Raw genomic sequence first — 18,806 nt, forward strand, 5'->3', positions numbered from 1 at the left:
TTAAATGTAGGATTTTAGAAAATTGGCTTTCCGTTTTGTATTTTGATGAATAAACAAGTAAGCAAATACAAGTTTATTTTTTAACTGTATGTGGAAAGGAGGAATTCACAAGAGAAGCAAAGCTTGTATATTTTGTGAATTACTCTAGAAGTGGGGGCATCTCAAGATCCGTCAAGGAATCCATGCATAAAAACGTTTTCCAAAGTGGGGGGGGGGGGGGGGGGCGGGCAGTTTATATTTCTGGTGCCCACTTTCGGGTTTCATCAGCTAATAAGAAAAAAAAAAAAGATGAGTTGAAACAACCTATTCTGTGCTTATCATGATACTGAGTTAAAGCCGCCTTAGAGAAGTTAAAGGTAACCATGTCCGATTGCAATTCCGATTGCAATAATACGGAAATACTAGTAGTGTGTTGTAAGAGTTGACACAATAACATACAGAAACTCTAAAACTAATAGGTCTATCCACTCAAAACGTGAGTGAGCTCGGATAAAGCATGGGTATTTTATGATACGATGCTAAATTCTGGCCTAGTCCGCTTTCGCAAGATGTGAAGAGGATCTTCATACCGACTCAACTATGCTCAACGCCTTGCTGAAACTGACTGGTAATAGGTACTAACTGTGTGAACTAAACAAGAATAATCATTCAGCCGGCTAACTTGGACCTTTGTAAGAACACGTTGTGATGAAAATCTACATCTACCTGTAATCAATAAAACTTACTTGAAAGGCTGGAAGCCATTTTCTTACGAGAATTTCTTAGGAAATATGAATAAATTTGACTTATCTTTCAAAACCCATGATTGTCAACCTCTGTTATGGAAATTATATCAACTTGCATTATACCGGTATTATGTGGGGCAGGATTTTAGTTCTTGTCTTTCTTGGTTATGAAATTAGTCGTGTTTTACATCATGAGCCATCTCCGAGGTTTATCACCAACCAAGCCATACGCGCTGTCTGGTATATAAAGAGCCTGAAGGATATACGCAATGAAATGAACGTGCCGAACAACCTACAGTGATTATGCCGCACCTGCTTCGTTCACGTGAAGTGGCGCTCACATGCGCTGCTGCGATCCATAGAATGAGATCACGCGAACCAGCTCAGTCAGCTGCTTGAAGGGATGCAGAGCTGAGCGCTTTTTTTTTTTTTTTTTTATTTACCGTCTTGGAACAAAGTTGTTGTCCATCTCCCTTGCTTCCGTTTTCCCCTACTTTGATTCAGTATTCCCTGAATCAATACATTTTAACCATGCAGTCTCTTCATTATTTTGATATAGGCCTACGTCCAAGGAGGCGCAGCTTTTTGCGTCACCAAATTGGTTATCATTAATCCTGAATCAATGTTATGTAAAACAACACGAAGGGAAAGAACGAGTAAAGAAGAAGAAAAGAAAATGCCGAGTAATTGTATCTTGCTCGAGGCAAGATGCCATGACGTATAACCTATTTTTATTTCTAAAGATACATTATCTTTATTAGGAGGTATATAATCACCTAAGAAATGTGGAGATTTATCAAGAGCATTTTTTTTTTCCTTCTCGATACTGTACCCATTCCGGATTTCCATCGCTCTATTTGTGTATGAACGACAGTTATTTCTTCATCGGCGCCACCGCTATACCTGCTGACAGTGTTCTTCTGTGTTTTTAATTGAAATCACACTATGTGACTGATATTGTGCTCCTTGTATTGATACACAGAGTCACAGTTGACTTTCACTTTAACAAAATCAGTGTCTTGTTTGTTTAATCGGTCACTGACATGCTTCACCTGCGGTTTGTTTACGGATTTTGGCTCTCCGATTGTTAGTGCGTCATGGAACGTACTTTGGTGCTACAGCTCGATAGCGCTAGATATCTATTACAGTGCTTGGGAGCTTTGAAGGGGGGTACAAACGCTCACAAACTTAGTGCACGAGTAAATCAAATAACCACGTACACACTCCAGATGGACAGTGACTTGGTCATTCTACAAGGAAAAATGGGAATAAGAGATATCTGTCCGGTCTGTTTGGCATTTGTGTTGGTGTTCGGTTTCCTAGCAGTCGGCTACAACAGTCATGATAAGGCATTCGTGGCGTCCCCGAGATCGAACAAAGAGCGGCAGAAATCGAAACGCCTTGGTGACGTTGATGAGTTTCTTTCCCGCTCTCGCCGAGGGTGTTGAATTCTCATCCACAGGAGCAGCTTTTGTCTCTCCTCTTTTCTCTCTTCTTCTGCCACCTTCCTCCTCCCCCCCCCCCACTTTCTCTCTATCTTTGTTTTTGATACCTCTTCCATAGTATCCCTTGGCCATCTGAAGCGATGGCCACAGGGCATGGCAGATGTTCAGCTCCTGTTGAAGGAAGTAAATGCAATATATTCTTTTTGAAGGGAATCGTGAAAGAATGTGGGAGGGTTTAATGCCTGAAACCAATTAAGAAAAGGTACAGGTGTCAAAACTGCTGCCTGCAATCATTTCCACCGAGCTTCTATGACATAATCTTGATTAACAAGAGCAACTCGCTTTTGGCTTTTGTTTTGTTTTGTTGTTGTTTTTTTTAACCGTGCTGTAACAGAAAAAAAAAGCATAGCTATAAATAGCCATTGGTAGAGCAAATCATGGGATCAATACAAATTGATAGTTTTGCCGTTCCTCAAAGGATTTGTGCTAACACAATCACATTCCAACCAAAACCAAAATTCAACAGCAACATTTCTGGTTGTTTCGTTGAATAAACTTTCACTTACTTTATCTAAAACGATCTAAAATATCTCTTCAGTTCGTCGCCGGTACTCGTAGTCCAGTTCCAGCCCGAAGTCTTAGGTTACTCGATGCTCGATGCTCGATGACGGCCAAAATAGATAACAACCTGCCTAAAACAAAAACAACAGAAACACGTAATTTTTCAAGGCGATTAAAGATCCTGTGACAGACTAGCCTGTTACACTCATGTAATTTCTCAGTATACTAATATAAACCTGTCACACACATAGGCCTACATATTACTAACCAGCTACCTTGACTGCTACCCATCGACACACCCTCCACGATTTTGTTAATGTTCCTTCTTTTTTTCATACACTAGTACGCCAATATTTTCAAGTCATATTGTTATGCATATTCGAATAATTATTCAGACTTTGGAATATACACCAGTAAATCAACAGTATGAAATAGAACTCAGGATGATCGCCACAATAATAATATGAAAAGATGAATCAAGAGGAACAATGCTTACCGTCCAGTATGCAGACGACAACCTGTTGCAGTTGTCAGATGGCGGGGAGAAAAAAAAGAAAGAAATTATTCGCGCAACCATCTTCTCTATTAGAGGCTACGTCTTGTGTAACTCCGTGTATGTCACCTTGGCGCTTTTTTCGATGGGAGACTTAAATATCCTCCTGATACAAAATATTCGAGCTGCAGGTGAGTAGAGTTAGACAAATTGACCAAGACGTTTCTAAAAATACGTTCCAGAACCTAAGAACTTGTCCCCAAATTACTCTGTCATATACATTCATGTTGTCAGCTTCCTGGGAATTGGGAAGTGTGGAATCGCCATCGTCAAGTGAATAAGACTGGATTTTCAGCAGAAGGTCCTAAAATTGAAACTCATTGTTGCTTCCATTCTTGGACGAGATATGAATGGCAACACTGAAGAGGCTATCATGAATAAATCATTTTGTGCGTATTATTACGATAACTATTTCTCTCACTATCATTGTCATTATGATTATCACCATAATTATCATCATTCTTGTTATCATTATTATCATCACTGATGATGATGATGATGATCACTGAGTATCATTATTTTTTATTATTATCAATATCACTACGATTATTACTCTGTGTCTTAAGAGCCGCCTGCCTGTTCTACTAAGACTAAAGCAGACACCAAAGGAGTCGCGGCCCAGGTCAAATTATATACTAACAGTAGGTGATTATACTCTAACGCACCAAGTCTCCAAGCTCCTCTTCCATGTCCCCCCCCCCCCCCGGTAATCTTTGCATAGCGCCCTCAATGTAATTGAAACAATGTAGGTCAGTCTGTTTTTCTGCCCTCACCCACACCTCATCCACCCCTCACCCACCCCTCCCTCCCCCCCCCCCTCCCATCTTCAGGAACTATCACTTCATATTAGGTTTATTCGCAGGCTTCAACTCGAGGGGAAAAAAAAAAACGCTGTTAGAAAAACCAAGGCCAAATTAAGTTTTCACCTTTTGTAAAATTTATCACGTGACAGGGTGCGGACTGCAATTAACTAATTAATTAATTGGTATGCTCTACTTTCTCAGCGCGTATACCGACCCCTGGCCAAGCTTAGAATAGAGAGACAATGCGATGCTTCTAAGATTCCATCGGTCTGTGTAGGTAACAATTACAGTGGATTAAAATAAGTAATAAGGGAGGTGAGTCGGAAAATCCTTTTCAGCGGAGGAAAGTTTTTATTGGCCATGAGTCAAGTGTTAATAGCGGCATTATTCAGTGTCACTGTCAAACGAATCTTTTCCTAAAGGACAATCATGGTAATAGACATCCATAGCTCTCGGAGTATTACGGGAATTACCAGTACAGGGGTTTATTGTTGTTGTTGTTTTCGCGTTTGCCATTCAGGCAATCAGATGAATTCTTATCTAAATATTATTCATTCTATGTATATATGCGTTAGTAAGTATTATTATGTTTCCAAGCATTTAATATGTCTGCCTAAGTATCTTTAAATGTATGTATGATTGCACGTGTATATGCATATATGTATATTCATGAAGTTATTTTCTATTTTCGTTGATCACTTTGTTCAATGGATGAATTGATTCTGATTTAGTTGAATGTTTAGTCAGCATTTAGTTGCCATGGCTGTAGAGCGTACAGTTCCTCGAAACATCAAGTCCATCACACGTAACAATGATTGCACATCTCTTATCATGTCTATACGCCACCTACATTTTACAAGGCACGGCTACTAAAAGCGCAAGGAAACGTACACAATAACATCTTATCCAACGAAGAGATTTGACAATTCCTTTCCACAAAGCTGTAAACATTGGGCCCTCCAAAGAAGAAATTCACATTTTAAAGGTTTACTATCATGTAACTGTGAGGCATGTGCTTCAGTGCATAACCAAAATATTATGAAGTATTGACGAAGGTTGACACTGACACTTCGTCAATACTTGACACTTGACACTACATATATAGCAATTCTGACTTGCTCTTGTAATACCATTCGCGCAGTTTTCAACGTCTCATACTTTAATCAACGTTTGGACTTTGGTGAGTATATCCCTCTATAACTATACACATTATGTCATTCTTCCTATACATTGAATGAATGCTTGCATTGAAGTTGAAGAATTATGATCTCTATGCGACGGAAGCAAACATCAAACATCCATTAGATTAATTTTTGTAGGCCTACTCTTTGTCAACACATTGACGTACGGGATTAGTAATATAACTAAACTTGGCCGGCGGAAATGGGGGGGGGGGGGGACGGCTTCTCCCCCCCCCCCACAAACACACACACTTTTTTTTTCACTATACATTGTACATAGGAATACATAGGGTGTCACCACTTTGGCCCCCCCCCCTCCCCCACTTTTTTTTTTTAAACCCGGAAGTGGCACTAGAGATATTCAATTCAATTCAATTCAATCATAGTTTATTTCCAATCAATCAACAAGAATCAAGAAAAAAAAACATAGCACAAATTTCTGAAGGCTGAAGGCTTCCCCCCCCCCCCTTGCTTGTTAGCTGATGAAAACGTGGTGCTAAAAACCAAGCAAGTAATACGTTGATTTTCCTAATGTACATAATTTCATTTTACATAGAGATATCATAGTGTGCAAGAAAATTAAATAAATGACCAAAAAACAACAACGACAACAAAGCCAAATCAAAATCATGTACATGCACAAAAAATAAAAACAATGCGGTTTTTCCATCTTCCGGAGTCACACTCTAAAATGTCATATTATGATCACTACTGAATGCTGAAGCTTGCTGATCTATTGCAAACCAGGGAAGTAATACGTTAACCCAGTTCGTGCGTTGATAATAATGATGCTTTTTCTCCCGGAGCGAAACCGTGTTACTGCACTGTGCTGTACATCGTCTGTGTAAATACGTCCACTCGCGCGTTTTAATTTCGTTTCTGCGTTCCAACCAGTTATTAGATCTCATAGAGAAGGGGAGCTAGAGAGGGAATTACTCATGAAATATGAAAGTGGAAAGAGGCGCTCCGGGAGCTCGTATAGAGTGAAATAGTAGTCATTTTGAGGATGGAAGCAATAAAAAGGGTATGGAAAGCCATCAACGAAGAATACAGATTTATTTATCGGGAATTCGGAATGTGGTGACAATAACATACCATGCAAAGAAACGTGCCATGATCTATATTACTTTGTTGTGTGCATGCCAAGAATGTTGGAGGCCTTAAAACTCGTGAATCCCTTTTCGAATCGATGGATTGAACAGCAAGCGAATTTATATAACGAGAGAGAGAAAAAAAGCATCTCTAAATTGTCGTTAATGGGTGCGCCCTTTGCTCTCGTAATTGAGCTAGACTCAGAGAAGTCATTACTGGCCCAAATTGACTGACTGACCGACTGTGCAATAGAAAAGTCCCATCAAGAAAAAAAAAGTCATCACTGCTGAGTGCGTGCATCAATGCGCTGACCCATGAACAGCGCCGCGCTAATCAACCAGTGGCCTGTGAGGTGCAATTACACACAAAGGTTGCTACCATGGATTTCGCCACGCTTCTAGCATGCTCCGCCAAGGGCGTTGACGTGAGGTTCCCATGGAAAGGCTGCGGCGTGATGAAGGACCGGAGGCTGATTCTGCCCGTACTAAAAATTAACATTATTGCTCTACATGATAATTGATCCGAGCCTGTGAGCATGTTCATGCATGATACAGTGGTTGGGATGATGATGATGATGATGATGATGATGATGATGATGATGATGATGAAGATGATAATGATGATAATTACAATCACAGTGACGGTTACAAAATAGTGTACCCTGGCAAGTCAGCAGTTTACTAAGGTCACGCAGAATTCAATCAATTATGATGTTTTTGACCATAAACGTAATGGTATATTGTCTTTATGGCAACACAAGGCAAAATAGTTAATGATACAAGAGTTATAATTCGCATTGTGCGATTAACATGATAATATTGGTAATAAGCAGTCAGGTATACAATGATCCTTTGACATAAAAACAAAGAGTAAAAGATGGAAGATTATATTCTGAAAAGAGATCTTGTTGTGAGAGAGTAAGTGTTGTTTCAAATGAGCACCTATCTTACTATATTGAGTCTGTATAACAAGAATGAGCTGGAATCTTCTTGACCTGGAGCTGGGAGCTACGAGCGTTGCTTAAAGAGCTCGGCGACACCACATGGGAGCGATGATATGTCGCGATTAATTACCAGAAGTGGCAGAATGATCGGTCCGGCGTACAGGCCTTAATGTTCGCTCGTATATCCAAAATTGGCTCGGCACATTACGGCATCAAGTTTCTTCGTGTCTCACATTAGTTCATCTCTCCCTACCCCCCCCCCCCTCTCTCTCTCTCTCTCTCTCTCTCTCTCTCTCTCTGAGAGCTTGTTCTGGAAATACCGGCCCCCGGTAAATCTCCGGATGGTATGGACATTTATTTATTTATTATTTATTTCAACATAATTTTGACAGGATAACAAGATCAGCAGGCGAGTGCTGTTTTACATCAATGTTCTGTGCAATCCAATTACATGCATGTATATGAGTTTAAAATCACATTACCCTAAACACAAATATAATATCGTCTGTTGAGAATGAGAAGGGCGTTAAGTTATTTTGAACACTATGGGTTTTGTGACAACTTAACGCCCTTATCATTCTCAACCGACGATATGATACCATAACATGAATCAATACTCTGGAACAATCGTCTCCCAGCGTAGCGGGAGAGAAAAAACATATACGTCGTTTTGTCTTTTATCTAAATGTCATGTCATGGTTATGATATCAAAGCTGAAACGCTTCTGTATAACTTCGAAACTTGAATGTAAATATAAAGACACGGCATGATCCTCAGAAACGATTAGACACACACACCCACACAAACAAACAAACACAAATGACAGAGGTTATTTTCAGCGTATCATAAGAGACGAAACAGACTCTTTCTTTCGCAATCGTAGTGTCTCTCTGGCTCAGTAAATAAAACGTCTATCTTTGAATAGTAGAATGTAATAATCGGGTGTCATTCATCCAGAAAAACCTCTCCAGTGTAAGTAGCGTCCCCGAGAGGGCTGCATTATTATCACTACATTACCATCACCAGGTTCCAATTGCTTCTACCACTTATATTCCTGCATGGGTTAGAAGGAACAAAGAGTGTAAACCAAGTTGTACAAAAATGTTCACACTGGACAGGATTCACACAATACACTAGGAAGGGCTGGTCCGGTCAACTTCCGGTGTCCGTCTCACCACTTCTTGTGGGTGTGGTCGGAAGTTACAAGCTGGGTGAACCTCTCTGAAAATTGTTCTTATTGTTTTTTATTTTTATTTTTGTGGAGGTTGCAACATCCCATTTCTGCCCTCTCAGGACCCATGTATACAAAAGAGCGTGTACCAGCTATATAAATTTATATTGCTATAAGCTGGGATGCTGCTTCATGCGCCGCTTTTTCTTCCTGTGTAGTCTATGTTCAATGCTTACGATGTGTGTTTAAAAACGCGGGGATATCAAATTGTATTTCTCAACGTCATTGACAAAAAAAAAATGTTGGCATAAGTTCTCGAGATAGAAATATAGGCATCATCATCAAAGTGTGTTGTGGTTACTTCCTAGTTAATGCATCGTATGTGGGAGTTTCGTGGTTTAATTTGGCATTCGGCTATATTTCATTATCTAAGTAAGATGTGAACCTCGTACGACGAGGCACTAAATTGTTGATACTTGTTGCATATGAAGCACGAAGAAGAAAAGATTTCTGTCTTTTTTTTTTCTTGTTCTTGTTGATATGAAATATCGTAAGCGTTCTCAGTGAAATCTGACTGATACTTTCATTTGAATCAGCCATGACATTATTCATTGTGACATGACATTGAGAATGAAGTAATGATGTCTATGGAACTGACGGTTGACAATTCGATTCAAATTCTACTTTTAGTCTGTCTGTCTGTCACACACATACACACACACACACACACTCACTCACTCACTCACTCACCCTGTCTGTCACACACATACACACACACTCACTCACTCACTGTTTTCCCTCTGACTTTCTCGGTTTTCCCTCTGTTTATCAGAAGTGCGCCTTCATCAGTTTAAGCCGTCTGTAGGGAACTGTATGCAATATTACGTATCTTTTCGAGGATCATAGCGCTATTTTTTTACCAGTGCTTGATTACCGTTCGAAGAGGGGATGGAATAATGGCAATGTTATAGGAAAGGAGGAGAGAGAACTATAAATCATTTATTCATCCTGGGTGTTGTGTCTTAGGATCAGACTGTCCTCAACCCCGATCTCATTGATTTATGAGATGCGCCCCGAGGACCAGCTAATGAAGGATGACACTCTGCAATGTGCAGCAGGGACGGTATACTGTCGATCCGTGGAGGCAACAATAACGGCCTTTTGCGACTAGCTGAGATAATCACCAACTCGTTATGAGCACCTTGAGATACGAACCCCAGGGTACTATACGGGAAAAGTTATAGCACTGGCTGGACAGGACGCTTTACTCTGATATATCTCTAGTTTTTTTTTTTCTCTCTCTCTCTCTTTATTACGTAGGTTGGCGCCGTTAAGAATAAAATATTTAAAGCCGTGGGTGGTGATATAATGGGGGCACAGTGCACTTGACTTCGCATCCACTCCGATTTTCATTCATCATTTTCACTTTTTTTTCCTCATTTTTGACTCCCTTCTAATCGGTATGTTTTCTCATTAGATCAACTCCTTTAAAGCAGCGTAGATTACGGAAGCACGCTATATTTCAGAAGATCAGACATTTTAGCGTTCAGAATCTCAATATTCACTTACTTCAGTCACACATCAAGTAACTAACGCAGGTGTTCTCGCACACTGACCTCATCAAGGGGAATAGATTTAGAACGGGACAGTTCAATATCGAAGTAGTTTAGATCGAACCAACAAATCAAATTTTAATCTCTTACAGCAGACATCACGTGAGTATATACGATGTATTGATTTGGTTTGTGTGTATATGTGATACGTGTGTGTGGTCTATTCGTTATACCTACACACATCCGGCAACGTCACATGAGCATTTCGATACGGTTAAGACAGGTCTCTCTATTTTAGCTAACATGATAGTTTTAACCAACGTAAATTATGATGGTTTGCCATAAAAAGAAATATAGTTGACTTGAGTTAGTCTGGAAGGAACTAAATCTTTGATGAGTTCCAATCCCAGTTATTCATCTCTCGTGTCTGTTACATGAGTTCTAGATATTCATATACTGGCAATGGATGTTATTTCATTGTTATATTAATTTCACTCCACACTTCTTCCCATCAGCTCTTATCAACGCACAAACATTGACAGAAAATAATAAAATGACATAGATTAACTTCTACAACGCACATACGTGAACACACTGTCATGATCACTCTACCGCATTCGAGTACATAATATTGAGACACTCTACATTTCAAAACACATGGTTTGTTAGTTCACATTGTTTGCTGCTCTCCCTTAAAGTCCCTTAATGATAATTTTCTTCCATTATATCTCGAAAATAACCCATTCTTAGTAGTGGCCTGATTAGATATGTTTCAATTTCGAAAAAAAAAAAAAAAAATACGAAAAAGATTTCGTATGCTGCGTTCCCACGTTGAGGTCAATTTGCAGACACTGAATTTGTTTTTCATCACTTCTACGTCCACCGACGAATGGCAGTACTCAGTCTTCCAGTGTTGGACTGGGACTAATCCGGGACTATGCCGAGTTTTTTTTTTTTTTTTTTTTTTTTTTTTTTTTTTTTTTTTTTTTGGGGGGGGGGTGTTGGGTTTGGATTGAAAGAAGAAAGCAACTTCGCTGACTTACAGTGTATTCAAGACATGAGATTTGTCATAGTAGTGTTAATCAAGTTCTTTCAGATGAAATGTTTTATAAGTGATGGCACCAGTATGATAATCGTGTGCATGAGTCTAGTATACAATTAACTTAAGTGCAGCTTTTTGTCGGCGAAAAAAAGTAAAGTAATCAAAGCTAGAGCTAAGTAGTTCATTACTATAAATACGATATTTAGGTGATGAAAAGAATGCCGAATAGGTTGTCATTATTTGTTCCAAATTTAATTGATCGCTAATACCCATCCGCACCATAAACGAATGACAGTCTATGTATACTAATATCTAGACAATCAACTATCGAATCTGGCTCCTTTAATCCGTCAATATAGACTGGCACATGGTATTCTACAATATTTTATATTGGGGGGGGGGGGCGTAACACATCCCTCTTAAAGAAATATCCCTTTTTTTTTTTTGTCAATAAAAGGGCCGGGGCCTCTCACTGCAGTCAAAACAGGTATAGGACGCCCCCATGGTCTGACAAAATCTGCAGGGAAGTGGGAATCTTTTCCCAAAGATCATTGGTACGTCATAAAGATGATTCGCCGAGGGCGCTGTCGCACAGACCTATTAATTTGACACCATGATATCTATCATATTACACAAAAATTGTGCAATCATTCGGTTACCTTGAAGCTTACGTACATTTTCACATTCTTTTCTTGATGCGACTCGTCCGCTACACAAGGGCATATTAATGTCGTCAGTACGTAAACAGCCTACATCAACCAAATTGAAAAAGCCCAAAGTAACCGTTCATCCAAGTCAACACCCACATCAAGTTAACTTTAACTGGACACTGTAACACGACTATCAAGTTAATTTCCCTCCTAGGAAAACCGCGGTAACAAAGCCATCATTTATTTTCTTGCAGCTCTGTAGTACACGTTGAGCCTATCACACCTATTGTCGCCATCACTCGAAAAGTGCTAAATTTATTGAATCCACCAGTTACTTCCCAGATTGATAGTGGCGCCGTCAATACATCTACGGCCAATAATAACAAACTACTTTCCACTCTGCTGCAATTTCCGAGGCGAGAGTCACCCAAACGTCAGCGCGATGGATAATGAGAGTTGGGATGGGCACGTAGACTCAATAACATTAATTGTAGTCATTCCCTTCACACGCCCTTGCACGTGGCAAGAATCGTAAGCCAAAGCATGGTAAATTATCGTTCTCACCAGAGGAAGGGAACGTTGATACGGGACCCCAGCAGGGAGTATCGGCGATGTTTATGTTGCCATAGCGACAGTAATTTTGCACCTGTCTTAGCGAGGTCAGGAGCGATACGATAACACACACACACACACACACACACACACACACACACAATCTTCATCAAAGCGCATTAAAATTTTGTGAGTCGAACTACCAGTGTCAAAAGAAAATACGCTAAGATAGTCTATTGCATTCAGCCCATTTTTTCTTTTTCTTTTTGCTATTGTTGTCAACGTTGCTGTTGTTATGATTTTTCATATTCTGCAAATATATCATTATACCAATCCGACAAGGAATAATATTCACGACAAATTTGTTGGTACATGTTTATGTTTCATGTCAAGAAAAGAAATATTAATGATTTGAATAATGACGACTTTTATTCGACGAGTTGCTGTTAGCGCTCCTGGCGCGCGATGGAAAGACAACGAGAGAAAGAGAGAGCTAAAAGGAGAGAGAGAGAGGAAGAGAAGGAGAGAGTGCCAGGCAACCAAAAATAAGCCTCGTGTGCTTCGTTGAAATGCCATCGATTTTTGATAGTGTGGTTTTATCGGTCGTCTGCTCTTTGTGATAATCCTATCGATCGCGATTGTGACGTAGCTCGGTAGCTACACGCCATGTCTAGTACATGGGATATGCATTATGATACAGCACTGTATAGTGAAGAAGCATTTTATGGATGATACACTGTTATACGGCACTCCTATAACTAATTTAGTCATTCCAAAAATTATGATAATTCAAAAAGTGAAACAGAGAGGATTATTCCAAGATCATTTTGAAGTAATGATTTTCGCTGATGCTGAGAAAAAGAAAAACAGGAACATGAAATATTATTTCTAAGAATTCCTACAGTACAGTAGTTTCATATCTTTGGTAGAAGAGATAATACGCATGCTGCTAGGTTCTTACTTAATACCGATTTCATTTCATTTCATTTCATTTCATTTCCAACAATACAAAACATTTACATACACATAATTATACAATATCAATACAATATATATAGTAATGAAGAAAAATACTGTGAGATAATGATTTCTATAAGCGTTATTTTCTAATGATATTGAATTAAGATTCGAATGATACTGAATCAAAACCAAAGGTCCTGGGTATCTCCGATACCAAGGAAGAATTGGTGTATGTTTTACAAGAGATGACAGCGCTGGAAATGTCAGAGGTATAACCTTTCCTATTTGTTTCTTCCTAAGTTAATTTCATGTCAATTGACATTGGTTTCTTTGATTTTGTGTACGTATTTTCCGAGGGTCCCATACCCTACAAGCTTTGCTTTTTAGTGGGACCCTCCATTTCCATTCTAATCTTTGTATTATGTATATGTATATACCTTAGAAAGGAATTTCTGTTGTTACTCGTGACCACTTGTACGTTTTCTTTGAAATTGTTACAAATATGTTCTGTAAATGTATTGTATATAATTTTCCCTGTTTATTCAATGGAAATGGAAATAAAATTGAAATTGAAATTGAAATTGGTATACTGTTAAAGGAAGGACACAAAGAGTAGAAATATAACAGACACGGCAGTAAGGTATTACTGCACCCGATATCAAAGACGTCAAAGTAGATGAACCAACTGTGACTCTGTCATAGTGTTACATTTCAGAAATAATAGCTATCAAATTATTTGACGTTGCTTATGTCATTATATATAATTTGTATACATGCCTATTTGAGAGTTACAGAATATAGAAGGTATAAATATGAAAGAGAGATTGATACATGAATAGATAGATAGATAGATAAGTAGATAGATAGATTGAAGGATAGATGGATAGATAGATAGATAGGTAGATTAGAGGTAGATGAATAGGTATATATAAAGGTAGATAAAGATAGATAGATTGAAGGATAGATTGATAGATAGATAGGTACATATAAAGGTAGATAAAGATAGATAGATAGATAGATAGATAGATAGATAGATAGATAGATATAAAGAGGGATAGATAGATAGGTAGATTAGAGGTAGATAAATAGGTACATATAAAAGTAGATAAAGATAGATAGATATATAGAGGGATAGATAGATAGATAGATAGACAGATAGATAGATAAGTAGATAGATAGATAGATAGATAGATAGATAGATTGAAGGATAGATAGATAGATAGAAGGATCGATAGATTGATAGGTAGATATAGAGAGGGATAGATAGATAGATAGATAGGTAGAGTAAAGGTAGATAGATAAGTACATATAAAGGTAGATAAAGATAGATAGATAGGTACATACATACATACATACATACATACATACATACATACATAGATAAGTAGATAAATAGATAAGTAGATAGATAGATAGATAGATAGATAGACAGATAGATAGGTAGGTAGATAGGTAGATAGATAGGTATAAGGTAGATAAAGATAGATAGGTACATAGATAGAGTATTAAACCTGAAGGGCTTAATGCAATGTCTTCTATCACATAAAATCGCCAACTCAGCAAAAGGCTACCGAAGAGTAGAGATACATGTATTTGCGAAGAAAAGGCTTCGATCTACCACCTGATACCAAATTACTGGCACAGTTCCTCGTGAAAGACGAATATGAAATGCCGCTCAGTATTGGAATCCCACTTTACCATTGATGTACCAGAAACCTCAGAAATGATGGTTGGATTCTGCATCGTTTTAGCATGAACTGCTTGTTTCATTGTTCCATTTCCCTTGTTCAGCGTGTAGGCATTCTCTCATTCTCTCTTTTTCTTTCTTTCCTTCCATTCTTTTCATCTATTCTGGCAAGTTGTGTCATGTTGTTGTGTTTCTTCTGTTTTGTCCCGTCCTGTCGTTTATCATATTTGTGACAAGTGTCTGTAAATAAGTAATTCATAAGTTTTATGAGTGGTTCACAACATACAAGCTTTGCTTTTTAGTGGACCTCTCTATTCTTTTTTTTTTTTCAACTGAAGCATGACTTTGTATTATTTTTTTTTTGCCAGTATGCGCTCTTATGTTTATCGATATCATTTATCTATTGCAAAGGCAAATGTTTTTGTTTATGATGTAATACCTAATTTATCTTGTGTTATGTTTTGTTGGAAAAAGAAGAATGAAAATAAATGAATTGAATTGAATTTTATCATAAAGTGCAATATGAGGTACATTTCGTTTATAACATTTCTTATTTAAATTTTGGCAGTAGGATTATCGAAAGTCTCTAAATTCGCAGATTCCTAAATTGGCAACACTTATAGAATGATTGCAAGTTTTTGCCTGAATTTGAATTTTGCCTGAAATGGATAAACCAATGCCACCGTATCCTTCTCCAACAAAGAATATGCAATGAAATTAAGAGTTGCCAATTTAAGGGTTAAAAAAAATGATAATTCTGCATCAGAATTACCCCTATATTTGATGGGTTAATCCAATCGTGTCATTGTTTGTCCAGTACATTATATTTCATTAATTATGAACGAAAACGTCAGAATTCAGACAAATTTAGTAATTTAAGATTACTGCACTCAGTGACTTTCATGTCAACAAGATCGTGATGCATGATGATAGGTATACTCTTGTAACGATGAATAAGATCCATTTGTTGTTAAAGGGGAGCATCTGAAAAAAAAATATATACAGGAGGAAAAGATAAAGAGGCAGCAAACAGACAGATTACAAGAACTGCGAAAAGGGGAGACACCTAGAAAAACTCGCATGAGAGCTGGAGAGAGAGACTCGGCAGGGAAGGTGATGATAAGACGGTGGAAAGAGAAACTTTGTTAACCTACCTAAGTCTATACTGACAGTCCTAAATGTGTATTAAAATCTGTTTACAATGCCGTAAATGCCATCTGCCGGGGTCATAACTCTTCTTCATTTGAAGTTCCCCGCATTTTCAAGTATTCGCGAAAAGACATACCATAAAAACGGTATTGCATGAAAAAGAATATCCTTTTCACTGCCCTTATTTATTTCCGTGGTTGACAAAAAAGGGCAGGGAGCGCGTGCAATGTTGAACTTACGTAAATTGCAAGTTTTGCATTTCGCCAAAAACTGTTCATTTTCTTTGCTGCGTAATGACAGTGGAGATGATTAGTAGGTGAGATTAGATATCATTAGACGGGGGGGGGGGGGGAAGGAAGGGACAGGGGGAGGGGGACGGGCAGATCAGTGTATCCAAGGTAGTGTCGAATTGTCTTTGAAAGAAACTTTTTCGAAACCACCTTGCTATGACATTTTCGACTATCACTGACACATGATTATTTAAACTAGTCAATTTGCTGATAGTCACCAATAATCGTTCGTGTTCCACACTTACAATCCCATGTCTATTTCATAGGTCCCACGAAATGTTGCGTTTACTAATTGAATTAGCCTACTGTAAATGTAAATTTATTGGCTGTGAATTACGAATTGTCTTTGAAAGAAACTTTTTCGAAACCACCTTGCTATGACATTTTCGACTATCACTGACACATGATTATTTAAACTAGTCAATTTGCTGATAGTCACCAATAATCGTTCGTGTTCCACACTTACAATCCCATGTCTATTTCATAGGTCCCACGAAATGTTGCGTTTACTAATTGAATTAGCCTACTGTAAATGTAAATTTATTGGCTGTGAATTACAGGGCATGTTTTTCTTTATAATGCCCCCTCCAACTTCCCCGCCCACAGACATATTCTTAACTGACGAGATTCTGTTGCATAATCTATGTCGGAACCAATGTGTTTTATGCACTCCCTGTTAATGTTCAAACATGTACCACTCTTATAAATGTAAAAACGATTCAATTGCTTTATATCAGTTCTACATATCCATGTATCTACATGTACTTATTTACCATCAATCTACTTTCCATGTTTGTAGTTTACAATGTTACCTATAACTGTTATGCATTTTGTATTTCCATGTAGACTAATGTTTGTAATTACTGCAGTGCGCCTGAGGAAAGCATACCAGTTTACAAAACGGAACAGGCCAACCCTACAGTATAAGATAAATTAAAAAATGAAGTAAAACAAAAATAAATAATAATCATTTATCTGTTATATTCATTCATTTCTTTTGTCTTACCCATAATATGTTTCCCTACTTCAAGCACAATTTACTATAATCCAACCACCCCCAACGTAAGTTAAAATTGGTGTGCACTGAGTCTTAGAAACGCAACTATTTTTATCGTACTTATGCTTATTTCAACGCGACCCTTGCTAATATTAACACACAGATCTCGTCCCCCCCCCCCCCTCCCTCTCTTCTACCACGTTTGCCCCACGACGTAGTAATTCCACTGCTTTTAAAGCATTTACGGCAACAACCAACGGTAAACCTTCAGAGCTTTATAGGACGTGCTAATTAACTGGGAGATTGTGTTGATGACTGTGGAGGAACAGTGAGTTGATACAGAACGGGTTGTAAATAATAGAGTGATATTATCCTCCACTTTATTATGACAATTTTTAGCGTTCCATTATGGGATTGCCGGTACAGAATAGAATCTATACAGAACAGGCGTGCATGGGGCAACTTTAGGAATACTGAAAAGTACCTCGTTTCGACAATATCTCTCTGGTTTTCATACCTCATGATGAGTAATGTCGAAGACTAGAATTTACCATAAAGTTGTTTACCCTAAAGCCTACAAATGACTGAAATGGAAATGCAAATAATGATTGCAGCAAATAACAATGCTTGGGCGCATACGCATCAACAAATGCACAAACATGATAATATTATTTACACCAAAACACACAGTTCCATTAAGATAAATGACTCACAAATGTCGTATATTTGTGGAATTGGCCTACTAAAATGGGTAAGCTCTCTTTAAACAGAAGAAACTTAGCGGAATATGAGGCAAATAGAATCATCTAAATCATCGTTTGTTTGTTTGTTTGTTTACTTGCTTTGTGTTGCTCATCATGCCTTACATTTTGATTTGAAATATCCTAAGTTTGTTTGATTTGGCTGAAATATTGACTTTCTATTGTTAAGATTTTAACATTAGGAGTTATAGACGTATAATATGCTCCTTCTAGAACCAAGCCAGCTCTATTTATATAATTCAATATAATATATAATATATGATATATAATATATAATGTATATATCATTAATATGTAATATGTATTCTGTAAAATTCAAATTCTCTCAAGATACGAGCGATGCTTTCATGTAAATAGTGTTGCTTTGTTGAAGCCCAAATTCAGTGATAATATTGTTGTTGTTCATTATCGTCTTGTATGTAGTGCAGGGCATGCATCCAAGCAACGGACATGTAAAACCAGAATGAATTATTGAATGGACCCACATACGGAAATATTGCCCAAGGCAGATTCACGCGGCCGTTCAGAAAGGGTTGCGAAGAGCAGCATGATGGTGAAATACCATTGAACGAATGTATATGTTTATATACTTTATACCCGTCATTGTAAATTGATACACGTATACGTAGAATAAGTCATAATACAACATACATACACACATATGCTATGTATATATACATATATATACATA

This window comes from Diadema setosum, chromosome 1 (genome assembly GCF_964275005.1).
Source record: "Diadema setosum chromosome 1, eeDiaSeto1, whole genome shotgun sequence".
In the NCBI taxonomy this organism is placed as follows: domain Eukaryota; kingdom Metazoa; phylum Echinodermata; class Echinoidea; order Diadematoida; family Diadematidae; genus Diadema; species Diadema setosum.